We start from the raw sequence: 26,874 nt of genomic DNA, 5'->3' as shown, positions 1-26,874 counted from the left end.
TTTAATCCATAAAGGGCATAAATCACCTGACATTCATAAATTGTTTGGAATAACGTGCTTTAAAACATCAGGTATGATGTTGTATCGATCAGGTAGTGTAAGGGTTAGGGTTAGGGTTACAGACAGGGTTAGGGTAACAGATAGGGTTAGGTTTAGGGTTACAGACAGGGTTAGGGTTACAGACAGGGTTAGGGTTACAGATAGGGTTAGGGTTACAGTCTATAACCCTAACCCTAACCCTGTCTGTAACCCTAACCCTATATGCAGTGGCGTAGCGTGGGTTGTCAGCGCCCGGGGCAAGGTAAGTAATTTGCGCCCCCCTAATCCGCTGACTTTTCGCACGCCCCGAGTCCATTCGCTTCCTACAATAGTACTGACCTGCCTGATTCCTATACTGACCACTACACTAACCTCTACACTATACACTGACCTATCTTATTCCTATACTGACCCTTACACTAACCCACCTGATCAACCACTACACTACACACTGACCTACCCGATTCCTATACTGACCACTACACACTGACTATTACACTACCCACTAACCTACCTTATTCCTATACTAACCACTACACAATACAATACCCACAGACCGCTACACAATACACTACCCAGTGACCGCTACACTACCCAGTGACCGCTACACTACCCAGTGACCAATACACTACCCAGTGACCAATACACATTACACTACCCAGTGACCGCTACACAATACACTACCCAGTGACCGCTACACAATACACTACTCAGTGACCGCTACACAATACACTACTCAGTGACCGCTACACAATACACTACCCAGTGACCGCTACACAATACACTACCCAGTGACCGCTACACAATACACTAACCAGTGACCGCTACACAATACACTACCCAGTGACCGCTACACAATACACTACTCAGTGACCGCTACACAATACACTAACCAGTGACCGCTACACAATACACTACCCAGTGACCGCTACACAATACACTACCCAGTGACCGCTACACAATACACTACCCAGTGACCGCTACACTACCCAGTGACCAATACACTACCCAGTGACCGCTACACTACCCGGTGACCGCTACACTACCCGGTGACCAATACACTACCCAGTGACCAATACACTACCCACAGACCACTACACAATACACTACCCAGTGACCAATACACTACCCAGTGACCAATACACTACCCAGTGACCAATACACTACCCACAGACCACTACACAATACACTACCCAGTGACCGCTACACAATACACTACCCAGTGACCGCTACACAATACACTACCCAGTGACCGCTACACAATACACTACCCAGTGACCGCTACACAATACACTACCCAGTGACCGCTACACAATACACTACCCAGTGACCGCTACACAATACACTACCCAGTGACCGCTACACTACCCAGTGACCGCTACACTACCCAGTGACCAATACACTACCCAGTGACCGCTACACTACCCAGTGACCGCTACACTACTCAGTGACCAATACACTACCCAGTGACCGCTACACTACCCAGTGACCAATACACTGCCCAGTGACCAATACACAATACACACTGACACGACAGCATTGGTGCATTTTACTATAGAGGCATTGGTGGACTACAAGGCCCAGCAGCTGGGCCTTGTAGGCCACCAATGCCTCCTAAAGTAAAATACTGGGCCTTGTAGTCCACCAAAGCCTCCTAAAGTAAAATGCTGGGCCTTGTAGTCCACCAAAGCCTCCTAAAGTAAAATGCTGGGACCCAGCATTTTACTATAGGAGGCACTGGTGGACTACAAGGCCCAGCATTTTACTTTAGGAGGCATTGGTGGACTACAAGGCCCTGCATTTTACAATAGGAGGCATTGGTGTACTACAAGGCCCAGCAGCTGGGCCTTGTAGGCCACCAATGCATCCTAAAGTAAAATTCTGGGCCTTGTAGTCCACCAAAGCCATCCTAAAGTAAAATGCTGGGCACATAGACTTTCCGGCTGCTCCCTCCCTAGTCTCCCCAGACAAATACCTACTCCCCCGGGCCTGACCAGCAGCAAAAATCACAAGGGAGACGAGTCTCTCTCACCTGTTTTTTTTTCTTCCTACTCCGCGCCGCCACACTGCACGCCCGGCACCCATGATGATCCATTCCGTGGAGGCTGAGGAGGAGGCGGAGACAGCGAGTGTACAGCAGTACACAGCTCGCATCGTAGACCAGCCCCGCTCGTCGCATCGTAGACCAGGCCAGGGCAGCCCCGCTCGTCGCATCGTAGACCAGGCCAGGTCAGCCCCCGCTCGCCGCACGTGATCACTTGACCCAATCACGGGGTGCCAGGGGCCGGCCTGAGATTTAACATGGCACCGGAGCACGGCGTCGGTCGGAACTTTCGGACGGTGACACATACTGGCGCGGAATTTCGCCCCCCTCAGCTCAGCGCCCGGGGCAGACGCACCGGCTGCCCCCCCGGTAGTTACGCCAGTGCCTATATGTAACCCTATCTGTAACCCTAACCCTATCTGTAACCCTAACCCTGTCTGTAATAGGGTTAGGGTTCACAGTGAAAGACCAAACTCTGACTATGTCCTCAGAACTTTTCGAGTTCAGGGTACGTGGCCTCTGAACACTGGGCATTATTCTAGGGCCAAAGGGAATCACAGCACCATGACCACGACGGCCCCTGCGGAGTGGCCTGCCTCTGCCTGTCATTTTTTTTAGATTAGTTTAGTTGTACTATGCGTGCAAGCTACTGTGCCACCAGATATGAGATGTGGCACTGGACAGGTGGGCACAGTTTACCCTGTGAGGCAAAGACACCCTGGCAGACAAATGACTACTATTATGTATTGCAGTGAATTTCTCAACTCGCCTTTCAGGACAACCATGGAGAGAACGCAGCTCCGTCTCTTCATTAGGAAACACATGCTGATCCTTTAAAACCCTCCTCTTCCACCATAACCGCAGTGATTGTGTTTCCTCGGCCATGCTGGAAGTGCATGCATGTGGACCAGAGAAGCTGCACTCTCCAAGGGGTGAGGGGTAAGCTTACTTGTTTGTTGTCTGCTTGGTGTGCAGAAAGGCCATCCCAGCTCTTCCTAGTGAGGCAAGGTGCTCCGGAGTTCCCAGCTTCTCCCTGCTCAGTGGAGTAAAGGCTCTATGGGAAGGCTGCGCTGTGTGCCCGGGATCCGCAGGCTGTGGTTCAGGTAACCAGGCGGCGTTTTACAGCGGTTGCGGTTTGTTTTTTGCCGCTTCAGCAGCGCGATTTCCTGTAGGGGTGGGGCGGCGTTGGTCCACGCTGCCTGGAAAGCAGAAGCCAGGGGGGCAGGTCTATAGAGCGGCGTCTTCCGGTTTCCGGCCATCTGTTATGACGTCAGGACCCGGGAAATTTAAAATCCACACAGTCCCAACTGCTTCTCTGTTCAGGATGGAAGAGGGATCTGCAGCAATGGCGGATACAGGCGCCTCAGACACCGCTCAAGTCCAGGTAAGAGGGGCACAGTGGGGCCCTTATTCTGTACCTTATGGACTCTTGTTTGGGTTTTTTGTAGTTGTGTCCTCCTTTGGGAGCCTGTGCTGCAGGGTCTGAGGTAACTTTTCTCGGTCCCTGTCAGTAGTTTTACTTATGGTGGTGATTTGTTTGTCTCTGATTCTTTCCTTAGTGGTGGCGGTTTAAAAAAAAAAAAAATTTAAGTGAGACTTTCTCCTTTCTGTGTGTTTTATTTTAGGGGAAAGCAAAATTTAAAAAACCACCACCTAAAAGGAAGTGTCCTTCTTGCAAGAACCCCCTTAGGGATTCCTGGCAGAAAGCAATGTGCAGAAGCTGTATCAAGGATTTAGTTGAAGAGGAAACATCTCAACAATATAAAGACTTGTTTTCTTCTGTGCAGGAACTTAAAAGTTCCCTGTGTTCAGTTAAAACTTTGCTGGTGCAAAATCCAGTGGCTCAAACTGAATCTCAGCAATCACCACCTAGCCCTAAAGCTTCCACCTCTAAATCAGAGATGGTGGATTCAGGGGATGAAGGGACAAGTACTCTTCGCTCAGTCATGGATTCAGATGAAGAGGAAGAAGATAGCAGAAGTTCTAGGTATAAGGTCTCTCTAGACGAAGTGGACGATCTGCTTACTGCAATTTATACTACTTTTGAAATTCAGGAGGAAAAAATTCAATTGTCTCTGCATGACAAAATGTATCAGGGTTTGGATGAATCCAAATATAACGTTTTCCCAGTCCACAGGGTGGTATCAGATACTATCAAAAAAGAGTGGAAAGACCCTGAAAGGGGTCCTTTCTTTTCTAAAAGTTTAAAGAAGAGATTCCCCTTTAATGATGAGGATGCGGAGGTGTGGAATAAAAAACCTTGGGTAGATGCGGCTTTTTCCCAAGTTTCTCGCCGCACAGACCTGGCGTTTGAAGACATGGGGGTACTAAAGGACGCCATGGATAAGAGCGGATTCTCTGCTTAAAAATGCATGGGACTCTACCTCACTCAGCCTGAAACCAGCTATGGCTTCTACAGTAGTAGCGAGAAACTTAGAGTGCTGGGTGGAAAAACTTATGAGCCATATACAGGCAGGCACGCCAAGGAAGGACTTATTAGAATCTTTTTCTTTGATTTTGAAATCAATCAGGTATATGGCTGACGCATCAGCAGAGTCAATCAAAATGGCAGCTAGATCTTCCGCTTTGGTAAACTCAGCCAGGCGTGCAGTCTGGCTTAAAACCTGGACAGGGGACACAGCCTCTAAGATTAAGCTTTGCGGACTTCCCTTTTCGGGTGATTTATTGTTTGGGCCAGATTTAGAAAAAGTTCTGGACAGAACAGCTGACAAAAAGAAGGCCTTCCCGGCCAAAAAGAAACCACCCATTAAGAAAAATTTTCGTTCTTTTCAACAGACATACAAAAAAGAGGAAAATAAAAAATTATGGGTTCCCCAAAGGGGTAGAGGAAGAGGAGGAATTATTTTCAAGTCCCCTCAGGACCAGTCCTCAAAGAACAAATGACAATCTAACCCAGGGTTTGACAAATTTGCTTGAAATCTAGGAGCCAGCTAAAAAAGTTAGGAGCCAGAAAACGCACCCCGTCCCGACGAGCTTGCGCGCAGAAGCGAACACATACGTGAGCAGCGCCCGCATATGTAAACGGTGTTCAAACCACACATGTGAGGTATCGCCGCGATTAGTAGAGCGAGAGCAATAATTCTAGCTCAAGAAATAGATTATGTGAGTGAATGAATGACTTCCTCTCGAGCAACAGTCACTCACAATCCCATCAAAATTTGTAAAGAATAAAAAATAAAAAAGAAGTTGGCATATATTAGGGGAGGTAAATTCCTCTCCGAATATAGGGATTTTTTGATGTGAGATGTGTTGCTCTTGGTATCAAAGGTAGGCGCACAAAACACAAGGTTTAAAGTAGTATCAAAAATAATTTAATCATGTAAATATAAATATAAAAATATCATATTTCATACAGTCATTAACACAATGAGAAATATATATATGGTCAGAACCACAATTACATGAAAAACAAGGTATAGGGGAAATTGGTTATTTTAAGGAAGATTAAAGCGAATTTTGCCAACTAGTTTCGCACTATATGTGCTTCATCAGGGCTTGCATAATGTTCCTGTTCCTTTAATGCATGTAGCGGTCTGTGTATGACATAAAGATTCATCATTAATACAGATATAGTACAATAATTTAATATGTTTTATTTTAAACATTTGAAAAAATGTGTGTGTTTTTAACACATATATATATAAAGGGGAATATATAGTGCGCTTACCATTTCCGTTAAAAAGAGCTCCGAGAACTGGGCAGAAAAGCCTGCCTAGGAATCGGCAAAGAGGCACTGGATGCAATCAGGAGATTAGTTATTCCACTTATAATCAGTGGAAGCCAGATCCACTTGATTCTAGCAGGTGCGGACAATGAAATGTTTATGAGGATTTCCTCCCATAAAGAAGGAGAAGATACAGATGACAAAAAATTGTATCTATATTCTTCCTAAAAGCAAGCAAAAAGATAAAGGTAATAGTAGAGAATATTGAAAAATATATCTATAAATATATATTGTGTAGATAAATTGTTTATGCATTTAATAATAATGGAAAAGAAAATATCTAATGAAAGCTCAATGGACATGTTTACCTCTATAGTAGCAAGGTTAAACTTAGTGCTGCCAGATGGATCCACAGAGGTTCCCAATAGGTTCCCACAAAATTCTATAGATAAAAAAAATAATAAGTATATATATATATATATGTAGATATATCAGAGACTAATGATTATCCCATATATAAATAATAGGACACAGTGCCTGTAACTATTATCATAGTAGGGCAACTGTCTATATATATATATGAAGAATGAATAGAGAAATAAACAAGAATTTTTACCTTAAATGGTGATAGAAAAAGAAAATTGTGTAGTACAGTGATGTTTCCTGTTGTAATTAGGGGATATAATGCCTCCGTTGAATTTACACTTCAGGGTAGTATTAGTAGAGTGGTTCAAAGACAATACCACATATTACCACATAGGTTCTAAAACAAAATGAATAGGAAAAGAATTTAATATTTAGGAATGGTGCATGTGGCTAAATAGCCTAAGTGGGGCATTGATTCATTGAATCAAGGAGTAATTACCTTTGCTGAATAGTAACAGCATAAAGACGAGTGAAGTCCGTATGCTGGCGTCTCGCATAAAGTAGTATGGTCCTTCCTTCAGCCGTCCAAGCCAGCGTCTGACATATCCATCGTCAGCGCTGACTTAAATAGCTACATTTCCACCGGAGGTGAAAAAGAGTCAAAGCTGACCCCTGGCGTCACCTCCGGTTCACGTGTCCCAAAACAAATGCGCACGCAGATAGTGCGCTCCAGCATGATGACGTATGCTGGAGCGCATAAAGAAGAGACATGAAATCACTGTCTCTTAACAGCCAAAAGATGAACAGTTGGCTGGATGTGCGTGCGCGTCCCATCTGATATTGCTGATGGGACACAGAGGCGTCTGAGAAGTCGCGCCCCCTGTGTTGGGACATGTGATTGGCCGCATCACGCTTAGTGAAAAGTTCAACCTCCCCCTGCATCCAGAAGCCCACTGCGTAATGAAACATACAGCTCAGAGCTCAAAAAACGGAAATAATAATTTGATATGAAAGAATAAATAAAATATATACACAATTAGACATATATATAGCTCCGGAGAAACAGGCCAGAGTTTGTTTCTTAATTTTTACAAAAATGAATAAACATCCAATAAGGGTTCATTTTTACATTGTCTACCTAGAGGAGAAGATTGATAGAGGTAGTGTCCATAATAATCATGATTATTAGAGATTTTTTAATACTGTTCAGCTATTTTATCTTATCATACAGCTGGACAGAGCAAGAGAGATAATCAACAATGGATGCAAAATAAATCGACAACAGATAGAAAAAATAGAAAAAATCAAATAAAACAAAACCCAAGCATAACACCATAAATGTAAAAATACAGCAAGTGCAGAGATTATATATATATGAGTTAGACGCAAGGGGCGGAGCAATAGAACCATCACAGTAGATAAGAAGTTATATATCTCTCGGAGGGTCCTTCTGAATATACAGTATGCAAACGCAATGTAAAGGCAGACCTGCCAGTGACCTATATATAGCAACTAAGAATAGATTATATATACGGGGTCTTTAAATGACATCTCTGTGATTCAAAACAAGTGACAACCAGTTGTCATGTAAGCAAAAAATAATGAACAGCTCATAGGCTTTACCTATAAGAAGGGTTTGAATGACAGCGACGTATTAAGCCCTGGTGAATATGTGGCTCGCTGGTCAAAAATCCAACGAGCCTCGCGTTGGAGGATTTTTTTGTCAAAATCCCCACCTCTTTCTGGTAGGGGGATGACTTCCAAAGCGAAGAAAGAAATAAATGAAGGGTCATAGCTGTGGTGCAAGCCTACATGTTTGCAAATAGGAGTATAGAGCAATCCCGCGTCTAGGTAGTAAAGATGGTCTTTAATTCTTCTCGCAAAGGTTCTCTTCGTCTTTCCTATATAGAATGCGCCGCAGCGACATTTAGCAAGATATACAATGCCTATGGTTGTACAATTAGCATGCCTCTTGGACTTAAGGAAACCTCCTCTAGGGAGGGAACAGCCGTCTCCTTCCTCAATCCAAGGGCAAACATCACATTGACCGCACTTATACGTGCCTGGTGTCTCAGGTTCCTGAGAATCCGGAGCATCAGGCACCAGATGGCTATGTGTAAGGCCGTCCTTAATGGATCTACATTTCCTATAAACAATTTCAGGTCTCTGAGAAATGTATTTTGAGATAATGGGGTCTTCGGCAAGAAAGTGCCAATTATGACTAACCAATTGGCGAAAGATGTTTTGATCAGAGCTAAATGTGGTTATGAGTTTGGTTGTCGGATTGTGCTCTTTTTCCCTCTGCTTAAATAATAATGCATCTCTGGTATTTGTCTTAGATTTTATATATGCTTGTTTCAGAACCTTTTTACTATATCCTCTCAGTAGAAGTCGTGAATAAAGGGCAGATGCTTCTTTTTCAAAATCCTCCTCCTTTGCACAATTACGCCGAAGTCTTAGGTACTGACTGTAAGGAATGCTTCGCACCAAGGATCTTGGATGCGAGCTGGAGTAGTGAAGAATAGTATTTCCTGCTGTTTCCTTTCTATACAGATTAGTGTAAAGGGTACCATCATCATTTATTGAGATTGTTAAATCGAGGAAGGGGATGCTTTTTGTATCTGACTGGACAGTGAATTTTAGGTTGTAATCGTTAATGGATAAATATTCCATAAATTTACCTAATAAGTCCGCGCCACCAGTCCAGACGACTAAAACATCATCGATGTACCTCCGCCACAGTAGGATGTGGCGGAGGTATATCGTGGCGGAGTCATCGTGGGAAAGAGCCATCTTTTCGGATGACTCCGCCACGATATACCTCCGCCACATCCTACTGTGGCGGAGGTACATCGATGATGTTTTAGTCGTCTGGACTGGTGGCGCGGACTTATTAGGTAAATTTATGGAATATTTATCCATTAACGATTACAACCTAAAATTCACTGTCCAGTCAGATACAAAAAGCATCCCCTTCCTCGATTTAACAATCTCAATAAATGATGATGGTACCCTTTACACTAATCTGTATAGAAAGGAAACAGCAGGAAATACTATTCTTCACTACTCCAGCTCGCATCCAAGATCCTTGGTGCGAAGCATTCCTTACAGTCAGTACCTAAGACTTCGGCGTAATTGTGCAAAGGAGGAGGATTTTGAAAAAGAAGCATCTGCCCTTTATTCACGACTTCTACTGAGAGGATATAGTAAAAAGGTTCTGAAACAAGCATATATAAAATCTAAGACAAATACCAGAGATGCATTATTATTTAAGCAGAGGGAAAAAGAGCACAATCCGACAACCAAACTCATAACCACATTTAGCTCTGATCAAAACATCTTTCGCCAATTGGTTAGTCATAATTGGCACTTTCTTGCCGAAGACCCCATTATCTCAAAATACATTTCTCAGAGACCTGAAATTGTTTATAGGAAATGTAGATCCATTAAGGACGGCCTTACACATAGCCATCTGGTGCCTGATGCTCCGGATTCTCAGGAACCTGAGACACCAGGCACGTATAAGTGCGGTCAATGTGATGTTTGCCCTTGGATTGAGGAAGGAGACGGCTGTTCCCTCCCTAGAGGAGGTTTCCTTAAGTCCAAGAGGCATGCTAATTGTACAACCATAGGCATTGTATATCTTGCTAAATGTCGCTGCGGCGCATTCTATATAGGAAAGACGAAGAGAACCTTTGCGAGAAGAATTAAAGACCATCTTTACTACCTAGACGCGGGATTGCTCTATACTCCTATTTGCAAACATGTAGGCTTGCACCACAGCTATGACCCTTCATTTATTTCTTTCTTCGCTTTGGAAGTCATCCCCCTACCAGAAAGAGGTGGGGATTTTGACAAAAAAATCCTCCAACGCGAGGCTCGTTGGATTTTTGACCAGCGAGCCACATATTCACCAGGGCTTAATACGTCGCTGTCATTCAAACCCTTCTTATAGGTAAAGCCTATGAGCTGTTCATTATTTTTTGCTTACATGACAACTGGTTGTCACTTGTTTTGAATCACAGAGATGTCATTTAAAGACCCCGTATATATAATCTATTCTTAGTTGCTATATATAGGTCACTGGCAGGTCTGCCTTTACATTGCGTTTGCATACTGTATATTCAGAAGGACCCTCCGAGAGATATATAACTTCTTATCTACTGTGATGGTTCTATTGCTCCGCCCCTTGCGTCTAACTCATATATATATAATCTCTGCACTTGCTGTATTTTTACATTTATGGTGTTATGCTTGGGTTTTGTTTTATTTGATTTTTTCTATTTTTTCTATCTGTTGTCGATTTATTTTGCATCCATTGTTGATTATCTCTCTTGCTCTGTCCAGCTGTATGATAAGATAAAATAGCTGAACAGTATTAAAAAATCTCTAATAATCATGATTATTATGGACACTACCTCTATCAATCTTCTCCTCTAGGTAGACAATGTAAAAATGAACCCTTATTGGATGTTTATTCATTTTTGTAAAAATTAAGAAACAAACTCTGGCCTGTTTCTCCGGAGCTATATATATGTCTAATTGTGTATATATTTTATTTATTCTTTCATATCAAATTATTATTTCCGTTTTTTGAGCTCTGAGCTGTATGTTTCATTACGCAGTGGGCTTCTGGATGCAGGGGGAGGTTGAACTTTTCACTAAGCGTGATGCGGCCAATCACATGTCCCAACACAGGGGGCGCGACTTCTCAGACGCCTCTGTGTCCCATCAGCAATATCAGATGGGACGCGCACGCACATCCAGCCAACTGTTCATCTTTTGGCTGTTAAGAGACAGTGATTTCATGTCTCTTCTTTATGCGCTCCAGCATACGTCATCATGCTGGAGCGCACTATCTGCGTGCGCATTTGTTTTGGGACACGTGAACCGGAGGTGACGCCAGGGGTCAGCTTTGACTCTTTTTCACCTCCGGTGGAAATGTAGCTATTTAAGTCAGCGCTGACGATGGATATGTCAGACGCTGGCTTGGACGGCTGAAGGAAGGACCATACTACTTTATGCGAGACGCCAGCATACGGACTTCACTCGTCTTTATGCTGTTACTATTCAGCAAAGGTAATTACTCCTTGATTCAATGAATCAATGCCCCACTTAGGCTATTTAGCCACATGCACCATTCCTAAATATTAAATTCTTTTCCTATTCATTTTGTTTTAGAACCTATGTGGTAATATGTGGTATTGTCTTTGAACCACTCTACTAATACTACCCTGAAGTGTAAATTCAACGGAGGCATTATATCCCCTAATTACAACAGGAAACATCACTGTACTACACAATTTTCTTTTTCTATCACCATTTAAGGTAAAAATTCTTGTTTATTTCTCTATTCATTCTTCATATATATATATAGACAGTTGCCCTACTATGATAATAGTTACAGGCACTGTGTCCTATTATTTATATATGGGATAATCATTAGTCTCTGATATATCTACATATATATATATATATACTTATTATTTTTTTTATCTATAGAATTTTGTGGGAACCTATTGGGAACCTCTGTGGATCCATCTGGCAGCACTAAGTTTAACCTTGCTACTATAGAGGTAAACATGTCCATTGAGCTTTCATTAGATATTTTCTTTTCCATTATTATTAAATGCATAAACAATTTATCTACACAATATATATTTATAGATATATTTTTCAATATTCTCTACTATTACCTTTATCTTTTTGCTTGCTTTTAGGAAGAATATAGATACAATTTTTTGTCATCTGTATCTTCTCCTTCTTTATGGGAGGAAATCCTCATAAACATTTCATTGTCCGCACCTGCTAGAATCAAGTGGATCTGGCTTCCACTGATTATAAGTGGAATAACTAATCTCCTGATTGCATCCAGTGCCTCTTTGCCGATTCCTAGGCAGGCTTTTCTGCCCAGTTCTCGGAGCTCTTTTTAACGGAAATGGTAAGCGCACTATATATTCCCCTTTATATATATATGTGTTAAAAACACACACATTTTTTCAAATGTTTAAAATAAAACATATTAAATTATTGTACTATATCTGTATTAATGATGAATCTTTATGTCATACACAGACCGCTACATGCATTAAAGGAACAGGAACATTATGCAAGCCCTGATGAAGCACATATAGTGCGAAACTAGTTGGCAAAATTCGCTTTAATCTTCCTTAAAATAACCAATTTCCCCTATACCTTGTTTTTCATGTAATTGTGGTTCTGACCATATATATATTTCTCATTGTGTTAATGACTGTATGAAATATGATATTTTTATATTTATATTTACATGATTAAATTATTTTTGATACTACTTTAAACCTTGTGTTTTGTGCGCCTACCTTTGATACCAAGAGCAACACATCTCACATCAAAAAATCCCTATATTCGGAGAGGAATTTACCTCCCCTAATATATGCCAACTTCTTTTTTATTCTTTACAATAATTCTAGCTCTAGTCCTCCTCTGTAACTCAAAACATGCAACCTGTAGATTTTTTTAAATGTCGCCTATGAAGATTTTAAAGGGTAAAAGTTTGTCGGCATTCCACGAGCGGACGCAATTTTGAAGCGTGACATGTTGGGTATGAATTTACTCGGCGTAACATTATCTTTCATAATATTAAAAAAAATGGGGATAACTTTACTGTTGTCTTATTTTTTTATTAAAAAAAGTGTAATTTTTTCCCAAAAAAGTGCGCTTGTAAGACCACTGCGCAAATACGGCGTGACAGAAAGTATTGCAACGATCGCCATTTTATTCTCTAGGGTGTTAAAAAAATATATATATAATGTTTGGGGGTTCTAATTAGAGGGAAGAAGATGGCAGTGAAAAATAGTGAAAAATTACATTAGAATTGCTGTTTAACTTGTAATGCTTAACTTGTAATGCCAACAACCACCACCAGATGGCGCCAGCTCACACATCTGGTGGTAATAACTTTTAATACCAACGGCTCAACACCAGATGGCACCAGCTCACAAAAAAAAATAAAAAAATTTTTTTTGCCCACCTTCCAAGCCAAGTCGCCAGGACACCATTTCTAGTCGCCATGGCGACCTGGCGCCCGGGTTTTGTCGAGCCCTGATCTAACCCCTGTGGGGGGAAGATTGTCCGCTTTCTTGCCTCAGTGGAGTCTGCGGGTCAAAAGTCCCTTTGTAAAAAACATTATTGCACAGGGGTACAACTTGGAATTCGCAGATTGTCCACCTTCCAGATTTTATGTCACAGCCCTACCAAGGGATCAGGAGAAAGCTTCCGCAATGATGACCCTGTTGAAGGATGTGATACAACAGGAAGTTATTGTCCAGGTCCCAAAACACCAGGAGGGAAAAGGGTTCTACTCCCACATATTTTTAGTGAAAAAGCCCTCGGGCAAATTTCGTTTGATCCTAAACCTAAAGATCCTGAACAAGGTAATCAGGTACAAACATTTTCGCATGGACACTATCCATACGATAACAAGGTTACTAACACCAGAGTGCTTCATGGCATCTCTAGATTTAAGAGACGCATACCTCCACATACCAATAGCTCAGGCCTCCCAGAGGTTTCTTCGGTTGGCAGTCAACCTAGGGACTTCAATTTGGCACCTACAATTCAGGGCTCTGCCGTTCGGTCTGTCGTCCTCCCCCAGGATCTTTATGAAAGTGATGGCGGAAGCCTTGGAGCCTCTGAAACTGAGGGGGGTCTCAGTTGTTCCTTACTTGGACGATCTCCTGTTTTTCGCAGATTCAAAGGATCAGTTGGTGACAAATCTCCAGGTGTCACAATCACATCTCAAGAGCCTTGGCTGGTTATTGAATCTGGAGAAGTCAAACCTAGACGCCTCACAGGAGACGAGGTTCCTCGGTTACAACATCAACTCAGTCCTTCAGAAAGGTAGTCACAGGAAACAGGATGTCTTCCGCCCGCCATCTTGGCAGCCGGAAGACATCCTGTTTCCTGTGACTACCTTGCAGCATTTCAGGGAATCCACAGGGGTATAAATACAGCTTAAACAGTAGTGTCCACAGCTCTCCTGACGACGCAACTAGCGAAACGCGTAGAGGCTGTCTGGACACACACATAGAGGGTGCAGCACACCAGCGCGCACGGACCCCTTGTAGCAATACATGCGGAGCACAGCGGGGCAGGCACACCTCTTAGGACACCATTTAAATGCTGGTCAGCGGCTTTTAACGGTTGACACTGCCAAAGACACTCAGTGCCGGTCAGAGGCACTTTATATTGTAAGTGTTATTTTTTTACCTTTTTTAAATAAATACATATTTTAATATACTACACCATGATGAGCCCCTTGTTTTTGAGGAATTGATGACACCCTGTAAAAGGGAAAAGGAGGCGACACCCACTGACGGACAAAGAAAAGACACCACTTTGGAGCCTAATAATATCTGGGGTCTGGTGAGTGTTGACTTTAACCATTGGTGATGGTGGCACATCTTTGTCGGGTGGAAGAGATAGCGGCACTTTCCTGTACACAGCACTACCAACATTGAACCTTGTGTTTGCTGCAACCTATTGTATAAGAGCAAGATTGCCCGTCATTTGGACTATTTTTAAGTGCAGCCAGCACATTGCACATTTGTATGGTTGTTTGATAATTATTTCACTTTTTTGATATTTATTTTGTTCCAATATTGGTTATTGGACAACTCACGGTGCAGTTGGCATACTGCATATTGTGTTTTCATACACATATATATACATTATTTTTTGTAATATCTTTCGTATTGTTTTCACCATTTGGTTGGTCAGTAGCAGCAACAACAGCCATTTTTCTCATAGAAGCACTGTGGCATAGGGATTGTATGCTGACATATTGATCTAGATATATGATTCAAGTTTGAAATCACTGTGTCACTAGTGTTGAGCAGAATATGCCATATTCGATTTCGCGATATATCTCGAATATATATTAGAATATTCGAGATATATTCGCTAAATTCGAATATTCGTGATATTTTATCGAAATTAAATGATTGCGATTTTTCGCTATTGCGAATGCGAAAATAATTGTGAATTTTTAATAACTGCGGTAGGAGCACTCTGATTGGCTCACAATATTCTTGATATTTTGTCGAAATTTCGCAAAATGCGAATGCGATATTGATGGCGAAATTTCGACAACAGCGCTAGGAGCACTCTGATTGGCTCAGAATATTCGTGATATTTTATCGAAATTTCACAAAATGCGAATGCGATATTTATTGCGCAATTTCGACAAATGCTGGAGGAGCGCTCTGATTGGCTCAGAATATTTGTGATATTTTATCGAAATATCGCAACATGCGAATGCGATATTTATTGCGCAATTTTCGAGAAATGCTGTAGGAGCACTCTGATTGGCTCAGAATATTCGTTATATTTTATCGAAATATCGCAACATGCGAATGCGATATTTATTGCGCAATTTCGAGAAATGCTGTAGGAGCGCTCTGATTGGCTCACTCTGAAATCGAATATTCGAGATATTTTAGCGCAATTTCACAAAATGCGAATGCGAAATTGATTGCAGATATTTCGAAAACTGCTGTAGGAGCACTCTGAAATGGAATATTTATGATATTTTAGCCAAAAAATATTGCGATTGCGATTTTTCGATCGCGCATGCGCAATCGCGCGAACAACACGCGACCATTTCCTGGACCCTTGCCAGTTTCCAACTTTATGATCGCAACGCAATCGCAGAGCAAGATGGTTGGAAGTAATTTCACTGTATCTGAGGAAAAGATGCTGATTTGTGTAAGTATTTTGACCACTGTTATTTCATTATCCTCAACTGCATTTTAGTCTAGTTTAAAAGTTAGTATATATGATCAGATATTAGTATTTCACAAACAATGTGTCTCCTGCTTTTACAAAACTACAACTCCCAGCATGCCTGGACAGCTGCAGACACCCTGGTTGGTAAATGTGTATTTAGGCACTTTTCCTTGTTATTTAGCATAATGAATTTAACATTTTTTTGGACATAGGACGTATGCGAACGTCCTGACTTCAGGGTCCTCAAGGCCCAAGGACGTTCGAATACATATTGCCCTTTAGATGTTGCAGAACTACAACTTCCAGCATGCCTGGGAATGCTGGCACTTCTAGTATTGTAAGTTCTGCAGGCCCACATTTTTCAGGCCTTTATGCACGGGTCTCTAAACTGTGGCACCCTAGATGCAGCAAAAGTAAAATTCTTAGCATGCACTGACAGACCGTGGCTGATGGGAGTAGTAGTTTTGCAACAGCTGGAGGTGGACTGGTCTTGAAACCCTGAGTTAGGTAACAAACCCGTAGTGTTTTGCAACCATTCTGCCTCCAGCTGTTTTTTTTCTGTTGAAAAGCCTGTGGCGTGCAAAACACAACCCAAAAACTCCACCCGGTGCAGGGAAAAATGTGCACACACCTAAAGAGTGACATCACAAAAAACTGCGACGGGTGCATACGTCAGTGGTCCTCCGAAAAGGTCACGTCTCTGACCCCCCGGGGCGTTAGGCTCCTGACAGGGAAAAGAGTTACTGTGGTCCATACAGCCGAAGCCATATGGACCCATCTCAGTCCAAGCAGCCGAAGCCACAAGGACCCAACATCCTCGGAGGGACTGCCGAAACAGAACCCTCCTCGGTGAGGCTCCCCCGAAGGGAGACCCCATGAGAGCCGGTGAACCTAACCAGAAGGCCGAGTCTACCAACTCCCAAGACTTTCAGAGACCGGCCCGAGGACCAGCACCCTACTCGCCACACATAAAGTGCAAGCACCAAAACAAAAAGAGTGACAAACAAAACAGAACACGGGGAAAAATAATAAAAGAAAGTGAGGAAAAGGAAGATGGGAGAGTGAGGAAAGTGACCAATGTGAAATAATTCTGCCTCCAGCTGTTGCAAAACTAAAACTCCCTGCATGCAACTGGCTGCAATTACCCCCCCCCCTCTCCCCCAATGTGAATGTACAGGGTATATTCACATGGGCTGTGGCTTACAGTGTGCTTCTAGCTGAAGCAAATTCGGCGCTGCAGCTCAAACCCTCAGAGGGAAACTACTGTGAACCCCATGCCCCTCTGACTGTACCTTAAAAACACTACACCACACTAAATATAAATGAAAAAACAAAACATATACACATACCCCTACATAACCACCCTCACCTCCACATTAAAAGAAAACATCTTGTACGGCACTGTTTCCTAAACGGAGCCTACAGCTGTTGCAAAACAACTCCCCGTTATTACCGGACAGCCATTAACTGTCCAGGCATGCTGGGAGTTAAAGTATAATTGTTGTACAGCTGGTGACGGTGAGCTACATGGTGTATCAGAGCATGCTGGTAGTTGTAGTTGTTAAATAACATCAACTCCATTATTTATTCAAAATTAATTCATCAAAAAGTCAAAATAAACAAACATATTATTGTTCCTATATAAAGATAGGGATGAAAAAAAAAATAATCTATTGTACAGGCCCATTATCAGTGTCCAAAAATAATTATAGCGGTCAGATGAATAGCAACGCATATCTCCCCTATACGTGTATCCTGTGTTGTTAATAATATATACATAATTATGCAAATGATAATGGCTGCTATATTTATGCAAAAAAGGTGGCGACCGAAATGGCAGGATATAAAATCTGTCATGTTACCCCTGTCATTGATTAATAAGGCGAGAATGCTTCCAATTGTTGAATACCATACATTTACGCCATATATCCATAAGGCTTTAAAAAAAAGTATTACAATATACTTTGTTCTTCATCTTGCAGAGGTTCCTAGAAAAGGGCTATGATCAGCTCCGCAGGCAGCCTGAGAAAAAGGCTGTGGTCAGCGCCCTAATGACCGACTTCGGCGGCCAACACGATCACCTGGCAATAGTCAAGAAGTGGTCTGACCTGAAGAGGCGCCACATGGAACAGGTCAGACGTCTTCGGGATAGATATCATCCAGGTAAGTTATTGTTGACAGTTATGTTTTTTCTTTCCAAAGTGTATTTTGTGCGTGAACTCGAGAGAGAGGAGCCGGCCTGCAGGAGTTGGGAGGCCTCCCCCAGAGGCAATCTGCCACCTTTCTCCATGCCCCGGGTGGCAATGGCGGGTGTGAGGGGGTCCTCCCAACCCCACCTCGCATAGCACACCCACCGGGGGCGGGGCTGAGACCACCAAACTCAATTCACATGTAGCCGAGAGCGGGATCCGAACCCCTAGCTGCAGAGGTGAATCGCTTGTCAGTGCAGTGGCAATCGCGTTGAGCCACCGCAGCTCCTTTGGTGACAGTTATGTAAGGTCATATGTAATTCATGTAAGGTCAGATGTTGTTAACCAAGATGCCATGTTGTGCTAACATATATCACCACCAGCCAAGGTATTCATAGTACTGTTGAAAAAAGACATGGGACAGCAGACAGGAACACAGAAGTTATGTGGGAACATACTTTTCCCATTGCTTTGCATGGGACTTTAAACAAAAACCCCGACCCTCACCAATGTGGGTAGTTAAGGGATAAATTAACGATCCTATACTTTAAGTGGACGTATAGGTAACATGTGACCAAGTGTTATTGAAATATCTACAGCTGTTATGAAGTAACATGTATTTCCCATAGAGTTGAATGGGACTTTAAAGAAAAACCCCGACCATGGCAAATGGGGGTGGGTAAGGGTTAAACCACCTATCCTATGTTTGTGGCTGACATATAAGTAACCTGTGTGCCAAGTTTCATGTAAATATCTTTAGCCGTTTGGACGTGATGCTGGAACATACATACATACATACATGCACACACACGTTGAGTTTTATATATATAGATTCCCACTAAATTCCTGTGTTAGGCGTGGGGTTGTTATAGTAATCCCGTGTGCTCCATCAGGCCCTTTTTTTAACATGAGATCGTCTGAACAAAACAAAGGAGACAAAAACAGCTCATTTTAACATGGTGGCAGCCCAGCTCACGCTCAGTCCCCTGTAGTGCCCACAAGACCCTTCAATATAACATTGTCCCATTGGTTAACTGTCTATATAAATCAATTTGTATTCATATACAATACAGCAGAGTACACAGAATTTGCATACGTCATTAGAAAACATTTTTATAATATATGAACATTGTGTTATTATAGGAGCTCCGCTACCAGTTGTGCGCGCCAAGCGCAGAAGGCGCCAGGCCGATGAGGAGGAGGAGGATGCGGCAGAGAAGGATGCGGCAGAGGAGGATGCGGCAGAGGAGGAGATGGATGAGGAGGAGCAGCCAGGGCCCTCCCACTCGCCAACCCCAGCTCCTGTTGAGGTGCAAGCTGAGGAGCTTCCCCCCCCCCCACCCCAACTTCTCAAGGAGACGAGCAGGAGGAAGACAGCGGTCCTGTGAGCCTCGCTCAGGAAGGTAAATATGTGCACAATGATTAATAACATTTCAACAATAAAATGTAGATATAAAAATGGACAACATATAAAGCGCACCCGTCAGATTGTAGAACCATAATATGGTATTTATGATAGAAGTATACAGGTAGTGCAGAATTATTATGCAAGTTGTATTTTTGAGGATTCATTTTATTATTGAACAACAACCATGTTCTCAATGAACCCCAAAAACTCATTAATATCAAAGCTGAATATTTTTGGAAGTAGTTTTTAGTTTGTTTTTAATGTTAGCTATTTTAGGGGGATATCTGTGTGTGCAGGTGACTACTATTACTGTGCAGAATTATTAGGCAACTTAACAAAAAAATAAATATATACCCATTTCAATGATTTATTTTTAACAGTGAAACCAATATAACATCTCAACATTCACAAATACACATTTCTGACATTCAAAAACAAAACAAAAACAAATCAGTGACCAGTATAGCCACCTTTCTTTGCAAGGACACTCAAAAGCCTGCCATCCATGGATTCTGTCAGTGTTTTGATCTGTTCACCATCAACATTGCGTGCAGCAGCAACCGCAGCCTCCCAGACAGAGAGGTGTACTGTTTTCCCTCCTTGTAAATCTCACATTTGATGATGGACCACAGGTTCTCAATGGGGTTCAGATCAGGTGAACAAGGAGGCCATGTCATTAGTTTTTTTTATTTAATACCCTTTCTTGCCAGCCACGCTGTGGAGTACTTTGACACGTGTGATGGAGCATTGTCCTGCATGAAAATCATGTTTTTCTTGAAGGATGCAGACTTCTTCCTGTACCACTGCTTGAAGAAGGTCTCTTCCATAATCTGGCAGTAGGACTGGGAGTTGAGCTTGACTCCATCCTCAATCCGAAAAGGCCCCACAAGCTCATCGTTGATGATACCAGCCCAAACCAGTACTCCACCACCACCTTGCTGGCGTCTGAGTCGGACTGGAGCTCCCTGCCCTTTACCAATCCAGCCACGGGCTCTTCCATCTGGCCCATCAAGACTCACTCTCATTTCAGCAGTCCATAAAACCTTAGAAAAATCTTTCTTGAGATATTTATTGGCACAGTCTTGACGTTGCAGCTTGTGTGTCTTGTTCAGTGGTCGTCGTCTTTCAGCCTTTCTTACCTTGGCCATGTCTCTGGGTATTGCACACCTTGTGCTTTTGGGCACCCCAGTGATGTTGCAGCTCTGAAATATGGCCAATCTGGTGGAAAGTGGCATCTTGGCAGCTGCACGCTTAACTTTTCTCAGTTCATGGGCAGTTATTTTGCGCCTTTGTTTTTCCACACGCTTCTTTTGTTTGATGATCACGCTTCAGAAGCTTTGCAATTTTAAGAGTGCTGCATCCCTCTGCTAGATATCTCTCTATTTTGGACTTTTCAGAGTCTGTCAAGTCCTTCTTTTGGCCCATTTTGCCAAAGGAAAGGAAATTGACTAATAATTATGCACACCTGATATAGAGTGTTGATGTCAGACCACACACCTTCTCATTACAGAGATGTACATTACCTAATATGCCTAATCGGTAGTAGGCTTTCGAGCCTATACAGCTTGGAGTAAGACAACATGCATAAAGAGGATGATGTGGTCCAAATACTCATTTGCCTAATAATTCTGCACTCCCGGGATGTGTTAGACACATAACAAGTGTATACACATGATAATGATTGATTAATAAGCAAAAAAAATATTTTATTTATTTGGTAACGTTCTTTGAAATCCAAATGTTTTTTTATTATATCCTAACAGTATCAAGAAAGATGATGAGGCAGAACGCGCTCATAAAGAAAACCCACCAGAGGATCCTGGGAAATCAACGCCAGATCCGCTACCTGACTCAACAAAATGCGCTGCTAGAGCAGCAGCAATCAAAAAATATTGCTGAGATGGAACGGCTTCAGAAGCTCAATCAGAGTTATATCTGAATTTATTTTTTTATTAAAAAATCTTATTTTTTGGAAATGTTTCATTTCTTTTTGAGATAGATTTGTAGGTTTTTCAACACATCTAACTTCACATCAAACAAATCAACGTCAACACATCTAACTTCATAATAAGCAAAAACATTTTATACTATTATTTTATTTAACAGAAACCTAGGACAAACTAAAGCACACGACACAGACACGACGAACACAAAATAAACTGTTGAAAAATGAACATAACAAAAGCAACAATATATATATATATACAGAGAGAGAGAGGGAGAGCAAGAAAGAGAGAGAGAATGCAGATTAGCTCTTGCAGACAGCCCAATGGTTGCAGTATAAATGCCGCAAACCAGGGTTTAACATAAGGTTCATTGTTATAGTTACACTTGCTGTTTAGATCCGGTCTGGTAGCTTGTAGCGGAGGCTGTTGGTGGATCCGCTGTGCCAGAGAGGTCATGAAGCTTTACTCAGCATGGAGGCAGCAGCAGTAGTATTAAAATATAATGTAACTAGAAAATGCATTTCCTGAGGAAAATGCGAGTGGGAATGCTGAATAGCTTAATTGCTGAGCCCCTTGCCAAAGACATTCACCATAACCACTACACTATCTTTAGGACACACAGCTTCTTTCTCTATCTGCAAAGTATAGAGTATGCTGACTTCCTGGTCGCCCCTCCCCCCTCAAGAGGTTTCCCCTCCCCCCCAGGTCAGTGAGGAGGAATATTGCACTGAGGTAAGGAAAGCTATTTATGGAAAGAAATAACATTACAAACGCTTTTAATTCACAGATCAAATACATGATTTAAGCCTCCAAACAAAGCTTAATAAATCCTCAACCGTACATGTGATCGATACAACGACTACACCGTTTGAAATACACGGCCCTTGTGAACGCATCGATATGAAATTTATGTTGATAAACTTAAAAATGTGGCCATGTCTGCGATTTAGAAAAGAGCGTCTTTGTGTGTTTTGCAGCAACATTTTTTAGATAATTTAACATGAGAGTCTATGAGACATAATTTCAGGCTGTTGTCCTTTAGAAGCTCCAAGAACTAAAACTAAAATACGTATCGCAGAACTGATCACATTGCCTGAAACCAGACAAGCATAGCTACGTTTTGATATATAAATTGTGTATGAAAAGTAGATCTTGTGGGCGTGAGAGCAATTTGTTTCCCCTTTTTTTAAAGATATTTTTAATTACAAAGATCTCCAATGTTAAGGTCACATGACAGACTCTAAATCCCCTCCATAGGATTACATTATAACCGATTGCATTTTCGTAAAAAATTCGCCAAACGTAAATTGCGTTTTCACCAAAAATTGTAAACGATAACGATCTGAAAAGTCATAGCCGGATAGCTAAATATTTTGTGACCGCTTTAAAGTTTGTTTAGTGTCTGTAAGTGAAAGTATGAAGTAGCTGAAACTTTTGGCAGGGCATGTGATTTCAAAGGGGAAAAGGATGTTCTCATTGACTTTAATGTTAAAAAAAAAGGGTCTAAAAGCTTAAAATTTATAGAAGTGTAAATAGTCCAAACAAACTTGAAAAAGTCCCATCATTAGCTGAACGAGACGAACATTTTTACAGTTGAATGGTCTCAATAGCTGAAAGTATGCCGAAGTTACGCAGAACCAAAAAACGTAAGGAATAATAAGAACACTAAATTTACGGATATCAATACTGGAAATGTTTATTAAAGCATTCACACTAATTAAGATTAATACATTTACGGGTATCCATACTGGGAATGCTTATTAAAGCATTCCCACTAAGTATCACACAGGCAGGATTTACAAGCAGTAGTGGTAATAGTACTAGATAGCATAAAAACACTTAGGCCCCATACACACCATAGAATCTATCCGCAGATAAATCCCATCAAATGGGTTTCTGCGGATAGATCCTATGGTGTGTACACTCCGTCGGATATTTATCCGCGGATAAATCTCCCCTGGGATGGATTTCCAGCAGATGGATATTTGCTGACATGCTCAACAAATCCACCTGCTGGAATCCATTCCAACGGATGGATCCGCTCGTCTGTACAGACTTACCGGATCCATCCGTCCAAAGGGATTCCCCGCACGCGTCGTAATGATTTGACGCATGCGTGGAATTCCTTATATGACAGCGTCGCGCCCGTCGCCGCGTCATAATAGCGGCGACGGCGCGACACGTCATCGGCAGAGGATTTCAGCGCGGATTTCAATGCGATGGTGTGTACACGCCATCGCATAGAAATCTTCTGAAATCCTCGAGAGGATTTATCCGCGGATACGGTCCGCTGGACCGTATCTGCGGATAAATCCTCTCGTGTGTATGGGGCCTCAGACTTTACAGCATCAGTAGTGGCCATAGTAGTCAATAGTGTACCCAAAAATTGGGACACAGGTGTCTTGACTGAGCTGCAATAGTAGTAGTAGACATTGACAATACAGTGTCAAATCACTCAGGCAAGAGGTGCCATGATGAACAGCAGCAGCAGCATCAGTAGTGGTAATAGTAGTATAGAGTGGCAAATAACTAGTGACATAGGTGTCTTGATTGAGCAGTAGTAGTAGTAGTAGACATTGACAATACAGAGTCATATCACTTGGGCAGGAGGTGCCATGATGAACAGCAGTGGTAATAGGAGTATATAGAGTGTGAAATAACTGCTGACATAGGTGTCTTGAAAGAGCAGCAGCAGCAGCAGTAGTAGTATTAGCAGTAGTAGTTGATACAGAGTCATATCACTTGGGCAGGAGGTGCCATGATGAACAGCAGTGGTAATAGGAGTATATAGAGTGTGAATTAACTGCTGACATAGGTGTCTTGACTGGGCAGCAGCAGCAGTAGTAGTATTAGCAGTAGTAGTTGATACAGAGTCATATCACTTGGGCAGGAGGTGCCATGATGAACAGCAGTGGTAATAAGAGTATATAGAGTGTGAAATAACTGCTGACATAGGTGTCTTGACTGAGCAGCAGCAGCAGAAGCAGCAGTAGTAGTATTAGCAGTAGTAGTTGATACAGAGTCATATCACTTGGGCAGGAGGTGCCATGATGAACAGCAGTGGTAATAAGAGTATATAGAGTGTGAAATAACTGCTGACATAGGTGTCTTGACTGAGCAGCAGCAGCAGAAGCAGCAGTAGTAGTATTAGCAGTAGTAGTTGATACAGAGTCATATCACTTGGGCAGGAGGTGCCATGATGAACAGCAGTGGTAATAGGAGTATATAGAGTGTGAATTAACTGCTGACATAGGTGTCTTGACTGGGCAGCAGCAGCAGCAGCAGCAGTAGTAGTATTAGCAGTAGTAGTTGATACAGAGTCATATCACTTGGGCAGGAGGTGCCATGATGAACAGCAGTGGTAATAAGAGTATATAGAGTGTGAAATAACTGCTGACATAGGTGTCTTGACTGGGCAGCAGCAGCAGCAGTAGTAGTATTAGCAGTAGTAGTTGATACAGAGTCATATCACTTGGGCAGGAGGTGCCATGATGAACAGCAGTGGTAATAGGAGTATATAGAGTGGGAAATTACTTTTGACATAGTTGTCTTGACTGATCCAGAGGAGTCATGGGAGAAAGTCATGTGGTCAGATGAGACCATAATATAACTTTTTGGTCATAATTTCACTAACCGTGTTCGGAGGAAGAATAATGATGAGTACCATGCCAAGAACGCCATCCCTACTGTGAAGCATGGGGGTGGTAGCATCATGCTTTGGGGGTGTTTTTCTGCACATGGGACCGGGTGACTGCACTGTATTAAGGAGAGGATGACCGGGGCCATGTATTGCGAGATTTTGGGCAACAACCTCCTTCCCTGAGTTAGAGCTTTGAAGATGGGTCGAGGCTGGTTCTTCCAACATGACAATGACCCAAAGCACACAGCCAGGATAACCAAGGGGTGGCTCTGTAAGGAGCATATCAAGGTTCTGGCGTGGCCTAGCCAGTCTCCAGACCTAAACCCAATAGAGAATCTTTGGAGGGAGCTCAAACTCCGTGTTTCTCAGCGAGAGCCCAGAAACCTGACTGATGTAGAGAAGATCTGTGTGGAGGAGTGGGCCAAAATCCCTCCTCCAGTGTGTGCAAAGCTGGTGTAAAACTACAAGAAAGGTTTGACCGCTGTAATTGCAAAGAAAGCCTACTGTACCAAATATTAACATTGATTTTCTCAGGTGTTAAAATAGTTATATTCAGCACTGTAAATACATCAGGTCCGGGGCTCCATCAGGGAATGCATGACAAGCAGGGCCGGACTTACCATTGGGCTTGACTGGGCTCAAGCCCATGGGCCCCGCCCAATAGGGGGCCCCCTTAAAAAAAACAAAAAAAAAACATTTTTTTGTGGTTTTTTTTAGGGGTCCGGAGGTCCCCAGGGGCCCCGGAGGCCCCCCGGGCCCCGGACGGCAACCCCCCTTTTTTTATTTATTTTTTATTAAAAAAATGTTTTTTTTTATATATTTTATATATATATATATATATATATATATATATATATATATGTATATTATTATTAAAGGGCCCAGAGGTCTCCAGGACCCCTGGATGGCAACCCCCCTTTTTTTATTTAAAAAAAAGATGTTTATATATTTTATATATATATATATATATATATATATATATATATATATATATATATATATTTTTTTTTTTTTTTTTATTAAAGGGCCCATAGGTCTCCAGGGCCCCCGGATGGCAACCCCCTTTTTTTTTATATATATATTTTATTTTTACAGAGGTCCCCAGGGCCCCATGTGGCAACCCCCCCTTTTTTATTTAATTTTATAAATGTTTATTTTTTTATATTTTTTTATTTTTTATTAAAAGGCCCAGAAGGGCCCAGAGGCCCCAGATGGCAACCTCTCTTTTTTTATGTATTTTTTATAAATGTTTTTTTTTATTTATTTATTTTTTTATTAAAGGGCCCAGAGGTTTCTTTTTATTAAAGGGCCCAGAGGTACCCAGGGCCCCGGATGGCTACCCCCTTTTTTTATATATACAGTACAGACCAAAAGTTTGGACACACCTTCTCATTCAAAGAGTTTTCTTTATTTTCATGACTATGAAAATTGTAGATTCACACTGAAGGCATCAAAACTATGAAGTAACACATGTGGAATTATACATAACAAAAAAGTGTGAAACAACGGAAAATATATTTCATATTCTAGGTTCTTCAAAGTAGCCACCTTTTGCTTTGATTACTGCTTGGCACACTCTTGGCATTCTCGTGATGAGCTTCAAGAGGTAGTCCCCTGGCGCAGCACCCAATCACTCTCCTTCTTGGTCAAATAGCCCTTACACAGCCTGGAGGTGTGTTTGGGGTCATTGTCCTGTTTTTTTTTTTTTTCCCTTTTTTTTTTCACACCCTTATACAATAAACATCCTCACCCTCACTTATTCCCTGCGGCTCTCCCCCCCTCCAAACAC

At 42.1% G+C, this 26,874-nt stretch overlaps 2 long non-coding RNA genes across 2 annotated transcripts; one reads left to right on the top strand and one right to left on the bottom strand.

Annotated features, from left to right (window-relative positions):
- Positions 1-5,451: 5,451 nt before the first annotated feature.
- Positions 5,452-6,209, bottom strand: LOC120930855. Its single transcript, XR_005747748.1, has 3 exons — positions 6,137-6,209; positions 5,772-5,992; positions 5,452-5,637 (listed from the first exon to the last, which is right to left on the bottom strand). It is a non-coding gene; the product is annotated as an uncharacterized LOC120930855 (long non-coding RNA).
- Positions 6,210-11,637: 5,428 nt separating this feature from the next.
- On the top strand, positions 11,638-12,395 carry LOC120930854. Its single transcript, XR_005747747.1, has 3 exons — positions 11,638-11,710; positions 11,855-12,075; positions 12,210-12,395. It is a non-coding gene; the product is annotated as an uncharacterized LOC120930854 (long non-coding RNA).
- The last annotated feature ends 14,479 nt before the right edge of the window (positions 12,396-26,874 follow it).

This window comes from Rana temporaria, chromosome 3, assembly GCF_905171775.1.
Source record: "Rana temporaria chromosome 3, aRanTem1.1, whole genome shotgun sequence".
Lineage (NCBI taxonomy): Eukaryota > Metazoa > Chordata > Amphibia > Anura > Ranidae > Rana > Rana temporaria.
The sequence above is the reverse complement of the archived record's forward strand: the minus strand, read 5'-3'. Positions and strand labels throughout refer to the sequence as shown.